Genomic DNA, 13,970 nt, shown 5'->3' with positions numbered 1-13,970 from the left:
TATTTAAAAATGCAAGTCTATAAGCAAAGCCTGAATTTGTAAGACATCGGTGCGTTTTCAGTCAAAAGGGGCAAACAGCACAGACTGCAGCACAGCGAACTTTGCAAATATCACATCAACCTGTAGGATCTTCACTAAACATGAAGTAGTTCTGGAAAGACACTGAGGTGCTGGAGACAGTGCGGAGGAGGGTGACGAAGCTGGTGAGGGGTCTGGAGCACAAGTCTGATGAGGAGGAGATGAGGGAACTGGAGCTGTTTAGCCTGGAGAAAAGAAGGCTGAGGGGAGACATGATCGCTGTCTGCAACCACCTGAAAGGAGGTTGTAGCATGGAGGGGGTTGGTCTCTTCTGCCAGGCAGCAAGTGGTAGGACGAAAGGAAATGGCCTCAAGTTCTGTCAGGGAAGGTTCAGATTGGATATTAGAAAAAAATTCTTCACAGAAAGGGTTGTCAGGCATTGGAACAGGCTGCCCAGGGAAGTGGTGGAGTCACCATCCCTGGAGGTGTTTAAAAGATGTAAAGATGAGGAGGTTCTTAAGGATAGGGTTTAGTGCTAGAGTTAGGTTATGGTTGGACTCGATGATCTTGAGAGTCTCTTCCAAACAGAATGATTCTATGATTCTATGAAAGTAGAAGTCTTTCTGCTACAATCCAGCCATCTTTTTTTCCCCATGGAAATTCCATGAAGTTACAGAAAAAAATGATGAGACATATCCTTGGTGAGTGCTCGTTCTCCTGTGCAGGTACCTATCTGAAAGCTGAATGACTGGGACAGGTGCTACCACATGCTGTAAATGAAAATACAGCACTTTAAGGAGGACCTTTGTGAGGAAGTACAACCAATTAGGGATGCAGGGCTAAGCAAGTCACGTAGTTTTCTAATTCATACTTCTTCACACTTCTACCTAGGAAGATAAGAGATGGATGGATTCCACTGCAGTTTATTAAGCTATATTTATGGTGTTTATTATCAATTGGAAAGCTAAGGGGTAATGCAGATTTTCTGGGAATATCCGAAGGAATTCTTCCCTGTCTATGCAAACAACTGAGTTACTTGTTCACTCCAGCAAGACTGAGATGAAATCATCATGGGAAGTGGAAGAAAATATTGCCAGGAGAGAAAAGGCAGTAGCTGGAGAAATGGGAACATGAGAAACTTTCATTTGATATTTTATGAAACATCTATTTCTGAATGTTTTGATAATTTTTTTATTTGTGTTATCAGTGAGTGACCTAAATTGGGAGGAAAATAGGGTTACTTTCACAGTATAGAGGTGAGAAGAGAAAGGGGGTGCCTGCCCAGTGGTTATGGAGCTGGCCTGAAGAAGCAAAACCTGGATCCAGTGCTTGATACAAGAAATAATAAAGATTAAAATGCCTAAATATCCAGAGAGAAGGCTCCAAAAATGGTTCTCCTGCTGTTTTCACTGCCAGTATGTTTTCTAAAAAAAGGACTGCCTTCAGGAAATGGCTCTCATCTTTCAGATGAATGTAGGATCTTCCCTTCAACCATGGATTAAAGTCTCTAGGTCCTTAATGTGTAGAGCTTAAATCAAAGTCCTTTACAAACCAGCTGAGGTAGCTCCACAACTGAGGTGCTTAACTCTCTACCTGCCTTGTACAGATGCTGTAGGCACCTGACTTTGGAATACAGATCCTCCCAGGCAGCAAGATGCCTAAAAAGTTAGTGGATCTTAGCCACCAGCTAAGCCACCAGCCACCTTGTTGGTGTCTCCCAACAAGGATGGAATCTCCTTTAGAATGAAATTGGCACTTCCAGACAGAGCATACAAAAGAGCTTGAAAATATGGCCCTGACATTCCTCCATGCATAAAGACTGCCTTCACCTGCAGACAGTGAAATCTGCTGCCATCCTGTTAGCTGGAAGCCACTGTTGGGGCCCAGATGTGGCTGCAAGGGTGAGAGCTCACCACTGAGATGAGGTTAGAGCACGCAGCTCCATTGCTGCTCTCCTGTCTTGTCAAAGGACACAAATTTCCCATGTTCAGCAGGAAATACAGGTCTTGTATTTCACAGTTACTGCTGTGAGTCCTGTCTCTTGATTTGGAGCTGTTCATCTTGTCACAGCTTCAAGTTAGCAAGGGGTGACCTGCAGCTTCTTGGGAGAGCTAGAGCAGGGATATATGGCCTGTAACCATAACACTGATCCTTTTTTTTTTTTTTTTTTTTTTCAGTAGCTTAATTCACACTAGGATCTTTGGAAGCATAACAAAATGACCCATAATTTTTCTCCCAGTCAGTATCATACCTACTAGCTACACTGGGCACTACTAGGCTGAGATGTATGTGTAAAGCATACAGGGGGAGTCAAGATGATAGCTACTAAGACCCAGTTTTCAATCCTTGTGAAGAAGAAAGGTAATTCGTGGTTGTTATCATTCCTGTCAAAATTTGTGAGTTTGTAGGTGGCTTTCTGATACAACCTGATACAACAGTGGCTCTTTGCAGATACCAAAGCGAGCCATCTGATGGAGGTCATTCAGGAAATCTTGAAAGACTGTGTGAGGGGGAACATTTTCTGATATTGTTACAAATATCAACACTTTTCCCCCCTCTTCCCTAATAGCAATCAGTTTGGCAGATCAACTCTTTCTGGCTGAACTGGTGTGGGTTCAGGCTGCTGGACCACGTGGTCTTTGCCACTGCTGCTTTCTACTTTCAATGTTTTTGCAAGCTTCATAATGCTAATGGGCAACCTTGCCTAACCTAGTCAAAGACTAGTAAGGCGTAGCAGCACATTTGAAAAGGAGTACAGTGGGCAGAGTTTGCTTATTCTTTTCTCAGTGAGAACTCAGTAAGAACTCAGTGATTCACAAGGAGATAATCACAGAAAACAGGAGTCTGAATGCAATGGCCTCCAAAACTTCAAAATCAGGGGAACCTCCTTAGAGTTGCTGCATGATTAAATGTGTTCAGTTGTGCATGTTGGGATGATAGAGAAATTGATTATGTGGATGTGAGGGGAATACCCTGCTTTATGAGAAAACTTGTTGCCTAGAGAAAGATTCAGATGGTGCCTCCACGCATGCTTGTCACCACTCGTGGATATTTGTCTCCTCAGGCTAAGAGTGAATTTGCTGTTGATAACACTGTACCTGTACGGTAAGGTCCCTCCAGGCCAATGTGTCAGGATAGTCACCCCAGCCAGGCCACCACAATTTGCAGCCCAGTGGGAAGTATCTGCCTCCTGCATGAGAAGGCTGCTTCCTTCCACGGAGGGCAGGGGAGGAGGAATGACAGAAGAGCCCCAGGGGAGATCCAAATAATAAATAACCAGTTGAGCTGTTGCAGCAACAGCAGAATAAAGCCAGGGAGGAGAGCTGGGGTGGGGGGCTTACAACCAAGCGCCTGGTTTCCAGCGGCCGCTTGGCTCCCCTCTCCCCAGGGCACATGGGGCTACAGGGGACACGGGGTCCAGGGGTCTGTGGGGGCGTGGGTGATGCCAGCAGGGCTGGGCGAGCGGCCGCCGGCTCCACGGCGCTGCTTGTTGTTGTTGGTCCGGAGCAGGAACTTGGCAGGGGTTGTGCAGCCTGTCCCCGCTCCGGGTCCCACAGGCAGGAAAAGTCTCCCAGCCTGCGGAGGAGACAGCCTGGCTGAAAGAGCCCCGCCAGCTCTGCTGCAGATAAGTTAATGTACACAGAAGGGACGTAAATTACCACGACCCTCAGCAGCAGGACATTGGCCAGGGCCTGTCAGGAGGAGGACAAGCGTCGGCAGGCTCCGCGCCTCGCTGACATTTACCTCCAGATAGAGCCGCCGCTGCCCGGCGAGGAAGGACCTGGTGGAGCCAGGGCTTCCTTGAAAACAGCTGCCTGTCCCCGACACCTACAAACTAATGCGGTTTTAATCAGGGGAATTAACGGAGGGCGGTGCACTGTTTTCCCAAACGATTTGCATGGGGACAGCAGACTTTTTCCCCCTGTCCCCCCACCGCCTCCTCAGTGGCTCCACTGCCATTTCCCTTATGTTTCTTTATCTGTGCTGATTTTTCCTCCCTGCTCCCCACTCCAGGGAGACAGACTTGCCTTCATCTCCATCCCCCAAACCCTGACGACACTCACCTCCTTGTTTACACACTGACATCACACAGCAGCCTCCCTCAAGCCCAGAAATAACCCCCGGGAACAAAGCAAACAGGAAAAGGCCCATGACGCAGGCACTGCCGTTGCCTCCTTCACAGCTATAGCCACATCAGCCCCCTTCAGCGCTGCACCCGCACAGAGCGATGCACGGGCGGTGGGATTTGGGGGACCCTCTCAGGCCCTGCACCACTGGGGTACACAGGTTGTGACACGAAGTCGCACGGGACGCCTGACTTACAGGCTCCGTTTGGCAGATGGATGGAGCTGAGACAGGAGAACTGCATCCAGATAACAATGGGAGAGCCACGGCTGGAGACTGAGTCTTCCAGGCTTATACTTCAGCCATTACACCATGCTTCCCCATATAAATATGGTTCCCTCTCTCTTTCTCCCTCCCCATGTTTAATTTCCTTCATGGAGAGGTGCAGTTAAACCTAAAGCGAGGTATACTGAATAGACAATGGGAACAACAATGGGAAAATGTCTGCAAAGTCACCCTCAGTTGTTCCAAAGAGCATCTTGTAATCCACACACAGCTCATTAATTTCAGCAAGACTCCTTGTGTGGTAAGCTCCTAGCTGAGATGTGTGTGGGAGGCACATTTGGGCCCATGGAGATTTCATTATTATTGTAAGCTTCAGCCTTAGAAGGCTCCAGGGGACAGCACTTTCCTCTCCCTCTTAGGGAAAAGCCAGACTTAGTCAGGCTAACTTCTGTGTCTTAACATACTGCTTGTCCTTACTTCCACAAGCTCTGCTGTCTTGCATTTGTTATATACTCTGCCTGAATACCTGACAGCAGACCACTACTGTGGCTGTGCTCACCAGAATTATGCTGGATCATTTAGGTTGCATAAGTGCCCCTAAATGCATAGGTTATTTTCTCTGGCTTTGGAAAGGCAATTGCAGTTCAGCAAGGAATGGGTAACTTTATGGAGGCCAGAGAGCAGGTGCTGTGCTCAGAAGGTCCTTTTTGCTTGTCTGTTTTCTCCTGCAGATGCTGGGTACAAGGAGATGCCCTGGGACCAGGTCTGTCTGAATCCATTATGGTTTTATGCAGTTGGCTCCACAGGCATGTCTGGATATGGATAGGGAGAGGGCAAGCTCAGAGGACTCTTGCCCAAAGCTTTTGTAAGCTATGTCAGAGACAACAGGTATATACAAAGGTCACACAAAAACATGGTTCTTCTGATAATTAGATTTTTTTATAAATAGATTTACTGCTGTGGCCAGGATTTCCAGTGGCTTCCCATAAGCACCACCATTCCCATCCACTTGTTGAAAGGCAGAGACTGTGTGTGATCATGGCTTTCCTGTCTGTAAGGCTGTGTCGTGAGGGCCAACCTGGGAACATTGCTGGGACATCCATTTCCCCAGAAAAAGAGAAGGTGCTGTCTCTCCCACTCTGCCACCTCAGCCATGTTAACACCCCATAACCTCTCAGCAACACAGTGTGGGACACAGATTCTCCAAGCTAAGGCAATGACCCCTTGTTGTGACCTTCTACCATTACCTTTTCCCTTCTGGCAAGGGGGTGAGAGGAGACCTGCAACCCTCTGTGTTCATTCTGCTTCCCACCTGAAATAACTATGAAGAGAGAGAATAAAAGTTGTCTGAGGAAGGCTAATGGTACACAAAATACATGGACAGTGGAACTCAGATTGCTAACACTTTACTGTATGAGTAACTTTGGGATACTCTGGGATGAAAGAAGCTGCGTAAATGGCAGTGTTAGTAAAAGCTGCAGATGATGTGCCTACTATTCTGAGTCAAAATACCCTGTAAAGTGGTAACTTACAGCATCGTGTGTCTTCATGGATTAGAAAAAGTTCTACCTGTTAAATAAGGAACTGGTCAGAGGACTGATTATCTTTCCTATAAGTGCAATGCCCTTGGACCCAAAAGATTATTTCTCCTGGAGAAGAAGAGTGCTCCAGTACCAAAGTGGATATACACTTCCAATTTCTTTTTTTGCTCTGCATTGTAAGAGGAAAACTAGCAACCAGACAAAGAAGTAGGTTGATTACGAGGTATACATTTAACAGAAACAATGACCTCTTTGCCCTTCTAACTTACACATGCTGAGCAAGGGATAGAAATATCCTTGCCCTTGGTGGAAATACTCCAGCATCACATGCTATAATGACTTTTCTAGGGACACATAGTCAGCCCATGCCCTTTTCCTTAAGGACTTTCATGCTGTTATAGGGCCAAAGTGTGACCAACGCGTAAGAGTTTGGTTGTGACAACACCTCTTCTGCTCAGGAAAGGACGAGGGTAGGTCCCCATGGGAGTCCAGGAGTGTAGCATGGCCAAACCCCCTCCTGTTCCCAAGAACTGTCCAATATCCATTCCTGCAAAAGAGATGGGGCTAGGGGCTGTCTTCTGATGCATTCCTTCATCTCCTAGAGGGCAGAGGAATGCATTCCACTCTACTGCAAGACAAAGAAATGAATAATAGCAGCAGCCATTCGCTCTGCATGTGTGCTGAGGACAGGACCCTTCAGTGCCTCCTTGTCTCCATCTGAAGACATGGTTTCCCCAGCCAGCCGGCACGTGTGTGCTGCGGCACTGGCCAGCTCCACAGGCTGACGCATGTTTTCGTCTCTTCCGGCACAGAATGCCCCCCGTGTTTTCTTCCAGAATACATTCACATTCCTGGCACTGGAAACCTTTATCTTTATGTGTTGTTTTCAGCACACCCACTGCTTCCTGACTTAAAGCAGTTATAGCATAGACAGAGATTTACTGACATCAGATAGCGGTTTTCTTAAAGCTGCTTCTTAAAGCTGTTGTTCTTTTGGTGGACAGGACACAAATGGGCTTCATTTGAGTGGAAAATAAAGATCAGTTTTCCCAAAGTGAACATGTTGGAGCAGGAAACTAAACTATGAATGAACGTCTCTTGAATGCTGAGGGGCTAATGGGAAGGACTGGAGTAATTGTGGTTCGAGCAAATGCTGGTTTTGGTTCTAGAGGAGCTGAAATCTGCTTCTAATTTGAGTGTGGCCAAAATGTCATGAAAATGCTTAGTTTCATGGCAGGTTTCAGCAGCTTCAAACCAGAACCAGAACCATCTAAAACAAGTGCAGAAATAGCCCCAAATGGTGCTTTCTCAGTCCATCTGTAGCGTCAGAAGTGATGAAGAGGATGGACGGTACAGAAGAAATTTCCTTCTGGGCCCAGCTCCTACCTCTGCTTCACCCTTCCCGTGCTCCCAGAGTCAGCATTTGGCTGTAGGAGAGGACCCCCCACCCAGGCTGCTGACCAGCAGGACTCCTGGAGAATCCAGCCTCACATTTTTTGGTGATCTGTTGCTGTGTTCACACCTCTTCAGTTTGTTTCATTTCAAAACTATGATCTTCCTTTTTTTCAAATGAGACTTCTGTAGTGAGTCACCCCTAAAATACCCAGTGGTATGTAAACATGCCGGAGCTCTCCTGAAAGAAGGAATTCCAGTTTTTAATTCTGCAACAGACATCCTGACTTGATGCTGGCCCATCTGTACGTCTAAATGTCCGGGCATGTTACTTCAGGATGCACAGGCTGGGGTTCACCTTTTTACTAGCATAAATGTGGATTTTAACACACAGGTGCTGAGGAATTTAGGGAGGTATCTCTGATGCAGAAAAAAAAAACCAACAAAGGTTGCTTGACTGATGGCCTCTGGCTTCCTTGAGGGATGCTCCCCCTTTGCCCCAGCCTCGTGCTTTGAATAAGCATCCAGAGGCTTGGAAGCTTATCCAGACTTAACCAAATCTCTTTGAAGGGATGGATTAAGGCAAGAACCCTGGGACCCAGTCCAAGAAAACTCAATGCACAACGAGTCAGTGAGAAACCAAGAGTCTGTCCAGGGGAGCTGGCCGAGGAAAAAATGAAGAAGTCCATCCCAGGAAGGCGACAGGAAGGGATTGTCTGTCTGGGGAAGGAGGGTTCCGTGGGGAGCTGAGCGAGGGGGATGAAAGAGGGGGGAGGGCGCGGGCCAGACTGGGAGGGCTGGGAGAAGGCACGCTGTGGTAGGCTCAGGCCCCAGTTGCCTTAAGCCAAGCCTGCCTTATGGGTGTGCGACCCTGGCTGCAAATTTTCTGCAAAGAAATGATAACGGGGGGCTTCTGGTACTGGCTGCATCAGCAGCACTGGTGGAGCAATCTGTTCTCCCAGTGCAGATTACCTTGTAGGAGACATAAATAAGGAGAGACATGAGGAAATCACATGAAATAATAAATGGTCCCAAGGAAGAAGGCCAGGAGATTTCTATTCACCTTGTTCCATGGCAAAGGACGAGAGGACATTTAATAAAATACTGAAATATGGCAAAATAAGAACTGATGAAAAGAAATCCCTATTCATACAGCATAGTCTAACCTGGCGGTGTTCTTTGGTATGAGACCTCACTTGGTCTACAAGTCTTGAGAGACTGAAAAGAGGGCAAGATATATGGATTAAAGATCTGTAAAGGTCCTAGGATTGTCTGAGGGTTTGTTGAGGTTTTGCTGCTTGTTCATTGCTGTCGTTGGGTGTTTTTGTTTGTTTGTGGTTTGTTTGTTTTCTGGGTAGATCAAAATATTACCAGTAGAGCAATATTTGTGCTGGGAAGGGCAGACTGAACAGCCCCAAGATGTGGCAGGGGGCATCAGCCATGCAGGAAGGGCAGAGGGGAGGCAGCAGGAAAGGGGCCGGTGGTCATCTCCGCTGTCCTGTGGTCCAGCATCCCCGCTCCCCGGGATCCCTGTCCTGCTGTGGGCTGAGATGAAGCCTTGATCACCCGGAATGACTCCCGAAGCAGGAGTTACCATTTTTCAGCCACATAGTTTTTTGTTGTTGATGTTTGTTTGGCTTTGTTTTTATCTTAGCTGTTTCATTCATCTTTGCTTTTGGTAGTTTATTTTTGCTACCCAGATTAACCAAACAAGAGGCAATTAGGTTGTTTTACTGAATAAAATATATGTGTGTCCCATGTTCTGGGCTTCCAAAAATGGGTGGGAGTAGAAGTAACACTATTGATTTACATATTTTTTTAAAATGATTGCTGTTGTTGTGACCGAGGTTGAAGACTGCCTTAAAGCAGAAAAGATGAAGCAAGTTCAGAGCAAAGTTGGAGCTTGACAAGCGTGTCTCCACATAAAAAAAGATAAGTCGATACACAGGTGAAATAGGCACCCAGCTCTGAAGACAGAGACTGTTTCTCATTTTTCAGCCCTTTCTTAACTGATCTGAAGACTTTTTAACCACCAAAGCTGCACAGCACCCTCCCCCAGGCCTCAGTTGACTCACACTATAGAATAAGTTTCAAATTCTTGGGGAAACCTGTGGCTCATGGAGGAAAAAGACATCTATTAAAATCAGCACTTCAAACTCATACAGTGTTTTTTGAAGCTCAGACAATCCTTCACTCCATTCCCCAGTTCACATATTTATTTTTCTTTCTTAACTCCCCACATGTAGCAAGGAGTAAAAAGAGGGAGCACAGAGCTGTGCCCTGTCTCATTGAAGCTGATGGGGGCTCTTCTCTCGGGTGCACTCTTGACAGGCAAGAAAACCCAGAAATTGCTATTGAAAAGCTCATCAAGCAAGAGCTTGCACCCAGCTCAAAGACCTCGCTGATTTGTAGCAGGTGGAGAGGAGTCCATCATGTGGTGGTACAAGTGCTTACTGTATCTACCAAGTATCAGGAAAAGCAGCACAACAGTGATATGGAGGGGAGGGAGTGTGGTAAGAGGGGAAATGACAAGTTACTTCCAAATGTGAAGGAAAAAAACATTCAAAATGTTTGTCTTAGAACTATTTTTCTGGTTAATGTTTAACCTTTCACTTTTCCAAAGTAATGTTCTTGTTATCAGCTCCATTGCTGAAGGTCACATATAGAATAAAAGTCATATCTTAAACGTGAATAAATAACACAAGCAGAAATTAATTGAGTGCAAGTGACTCATGCGACATTTAAGGTTTTCTTTACCTACCAATGTAAGCAAATGGTGTAAGCATGTCCCTTTTTGTTCCATGAGCTGAAAAGAAAGCAAGTGAGCCAGAAATGACCTATTGTGCTGCAAATGCACTCGAGCTCCATTAGGAAGGCTCTCGTCCTCAAATTTAGCTTATTCTAGGAAGCAAACAACTGCAGGAGAAGGAGATACCTGTGCCCTGGCAAAGGACATGCTGGGAGGGCAGGGGAAGGCTCCCTGCTAATGGGGAGCACTGGGAAAGCCTTTGAGTTGCCCTGTGCCGCAGTGACTGACAGCCATGATTTTGACGGATGTTGGGAACTCTCTGATAAGAACCCAGGGGATAAAAACAAATGCTTTTGAGGAATTTGTGACCAATAAATCAACCATTTCATTAAAGCAAACAAGTGCGATGCGTATGGTTTACCTCCTTTGTTTGAGGCTCTTAACAACTTTAGATGCACAGGGGTTCATCCACTAAGGGGGTTTGTTCATGCAAAGGGGAAGGTAACTGGAATCAGCAGAGTGTCATTCTGATTTTCTTTGTGGTAAATCCCTAACTGTATTTATTTATGGTTTAGGTAGCCATATTGTTTCATAAGGGAGAAATGCAGATGGAAAAGAAGCAAATGCTGCTACATAAGGATTTATTATAAAGACACCTGGCTCATTGATGAGGTTCATAAATACACGTTTGTAATGCACAGTCCAAAAATGTCAAATATTAAGCAACTTTTCTTTCATTGCAAAGATACTATTTTTTCACCCAAGGTCCAGACACTAGGAAGAAAGGGTCCTGCTTTATAATGCCTGAAGTTTAATTCTCCTGTTTGTATCAATTATTTGTACATTCCAGGGGAAAAATGGAGCAAGTTCTCTGTTGCTGAGCAGGCAGTTGTTTTCTGTAGAGGGCATAGAGGCAGGAACTGCTTGTCTTGCAGATTTAAGTGGATCCGAACCATTTCTAAGAATTACTGCTGAGACAATTTTTAAGATTATTATCAATAATTAGCTAAGATTTATTTATTCAGGTGCTTTGATGCTCTTTATTGTGCCTCATTTAGCTGATAACACCAGGAAGTTTTAAGGAAAAAAAGAAAGCAGAAAGCAGTATTGTCCAAGCAATCCGCTTTCTAGGTAATTTATGAAATACTGCCCTCCTGGTTAAGTTTTGATGGTCTCACTCGCTGCTTCTTACGTATGGTGGCTTGCAGGGGATCCATGGCTGGTACAGCTTTTGCCTGAATTAGATGAAAAAACTTCTGTGTTGGGAGTCTCGGCTCACGGACAGCCATCCGAGGGAAATGTCAGTGGATAGCGGGTAGGTTGTTCTGGGCACTGCTCTTGTTTTAGGGTCCACTGTTGTAACATCTGGGAAATAGAAGCATAACTTGCTTTGCTGCTGAGATGAAGACTGCTCTCACCTGCATATTGCAGTTATGGCCCAGTCTGCACATCTCTCAAAGGGTACAAGTGCCTGAGCTTTAGGAGTTTCTAAAGGCCTTCCTAAGGAGTTTGGAAATAAACCATCAGAGCATTCAAATGGCCCATATGCTTCTTAATAGCAATTATAATTTTTCTAAAGGAGTCTCATTTTACTTGACCTTTTGCTCTGTGCACTGCAAAGTTAATTAAGTCAATAAATTAAAATCCAGCTTTGATGTTGAAGAGTCATGGTATACTCCTGGAAATGAAAGCAGCTGTCACAAGGAGCATCTTTTTTTTTTTTTGAAGGAAATAAACACTGGCAAATGGACAAATGAGTTGCTTCATTTCTCCTATTCTGAGTCAAGTTTAATTTACTGATAATAGCAGTACTGGTGCAAAGTCTCAGAAACATAAACTCCAAAGAAACAAGAGCCCTTTATTCAATGATAGCTCTCACCATGTCATGGCCAACATTTGGACCTCTGCAAGAAGCTTGTAAGTTGGAGAGGTGGAGGGATGGTCTCCTTTGCACTTCTGAGACCACTACCAAACCTGTGCTAATGCATACTACAGAGAACTGCCCTCATCAGCATAACAGTATTTCTCTTTCTGAATAGGAAATTCAGTACTTTTTTATCTATTTCAGCTCTCAGACAAGTTTTATTTCCTCCCTCTTCCAATAAGTTTGATTCTATTTTCTAGACCAGGATCTAGAAACACAACTTCTTCTGGCACAGCGTATAATTTCTGAGGAGAAAGGGGCCGTTCAGAGCTGATGCTGTGGTCCAAGTCACTGTCTATCACACTTCCCTGCTCTATTTTCACTTTTCTCATGTAACATCACATCATCTCACTTAATACATTTGTTTCTGATTACAGGCTGTGTATAATGGCCCAGCACAATGCCTTACAGTATGCTATGGCTTCATGCCATGGGAAAACATATTCGTAATTTTTATGACCCCAGTGCAGCAATGATGCATTTTTTAAAAAACAGAAGAACATATAAAGGAATTATTTTGTAGCAGGATTAACCATCATTACTCACAGCAGACATACACATTGGAACTCATTAAGCCTTTGCTTTATTATTCTTGGTATTTCAGAACATGTGCTGTAAGTGTCTCTTGGTTCTTTCCAATTCTGCTGTATAAATTCCCTTAAAATTAGGCAGGACTAGGCCATAAAACTCTTGATCTCAGATGTTGAGGCCAGATTTTTCTCTCCCTGTCAATTTGGAGTGAATCTGCAGGCAAGGGAGGGGTTTTTTTCAGCTTTAGATGGTCCAAAAAATGTTGGAGGAATGATAAGAAAGGTGGCAAGGTACAGCAGAATGGGAGGGTTACAGCAAATGAGTACACACAGCCTACAGTTCCCCTTAGCCATTCCACGCTATGAAAAAAAAAAAAAAGACTGAGAAGCGGGATGGGGTGGGGAAGAAAATGTCAGAGCAAGCCCCTGGCTATTTCTCATTTCATTTGACTCAGTGGCAATATGTCAAAAATCGAGAAGAAAAGGGAACATTGAAATTTGAGGGAGGATGTGTGTGAAAAATTCCATAAAATGTGGTTCCATTTTAAACTCAACTGGGCAGAAACAACAGCAACGTTTTCATGGGTTCTTCCCCTTATTTTTTAATCCTTTCTGCAGGACAGTGCTCTCAGACAAAACAGGTTGAGACCAAAACAGTGCAAATGCCTCTCAGAGTTGTGTTACCCTAGGTCCAGCTCCAGAAAACGTGCTGGCAATGAGACATGGGTATCAACCTCAGTTTTTGTGTAACTCCACTGACATCACCAGGGCTGTGCTACGGCAGAAGTTATTCCCCCGAGAGGAAGTTCTCTATTTTAAGATGAAAAGGATACAGAAGTAAAATGGGAGGCAGAATCTAGTGAATGGCTTCATTCATGAGGATGGAAAGTTTTGGTAGGGTGGACTGAACCCTGAACTGTCACCGCTGCTTTTTCTCCTTGGCCTCTGTCTTGGAGAGGTTTTGGAAGAAGAGGTCATTCCACACACACAACTAATTCCCCACTCAACATACCAGTGGCATTACCCGCCTCTGGCTTCCCACACGCTGTCATACCCTTATCAAGATACTCACACACATGCTAGCGCCAGGACCCTTTGGTAGCTTCATAAAAAAGCAAAGCCAGTCTTATGAGTCAGGATCTGGTAACGTTAAGTGCTGGACAAACAGATAAGCGTGAGGCTAAGGATAGTGCCTGCCTTCTGGGACTGCCTCTGCTTTAATGTCATCCAGAAGACAAGTTGAGAACATGAAGATCTCTGTGGGCTACCTTCACTGGGCTGGAAGTCCCTAGGGCTTTATAGGATGGCTGGGATAGAAGCCTTGAACCCAATCTGTCTAGCAGATCTCCCACATATTTCTTAACACTCCTCCATATTTAGAGTTTCAAAGCTCTTTGCGTATGAGTTGACCTTTGCTCAAAAAGCCATTCAGTGGAAGCCATGTTTCCTGCGTGGTGAGGGAAAAT

Source organism: Caloenas nicobarica, chromosome 2, assembly GCF_036013445.1.
Source record: "Caloenas nicobarica isolate bCalNic1 chromosome 2, bCalNic1.hap1, whole genome shotgun sequence".
NCBI classification, from domain to species: domain Eukaryota; kingdom Metazoa; phylum Chordata; class Aves; order Columbiformes; family Columbidae; genus Caloenas; species Caloenas nicobarica.
Note: the sequence above shows the minus strand (reverse complement) of the source record.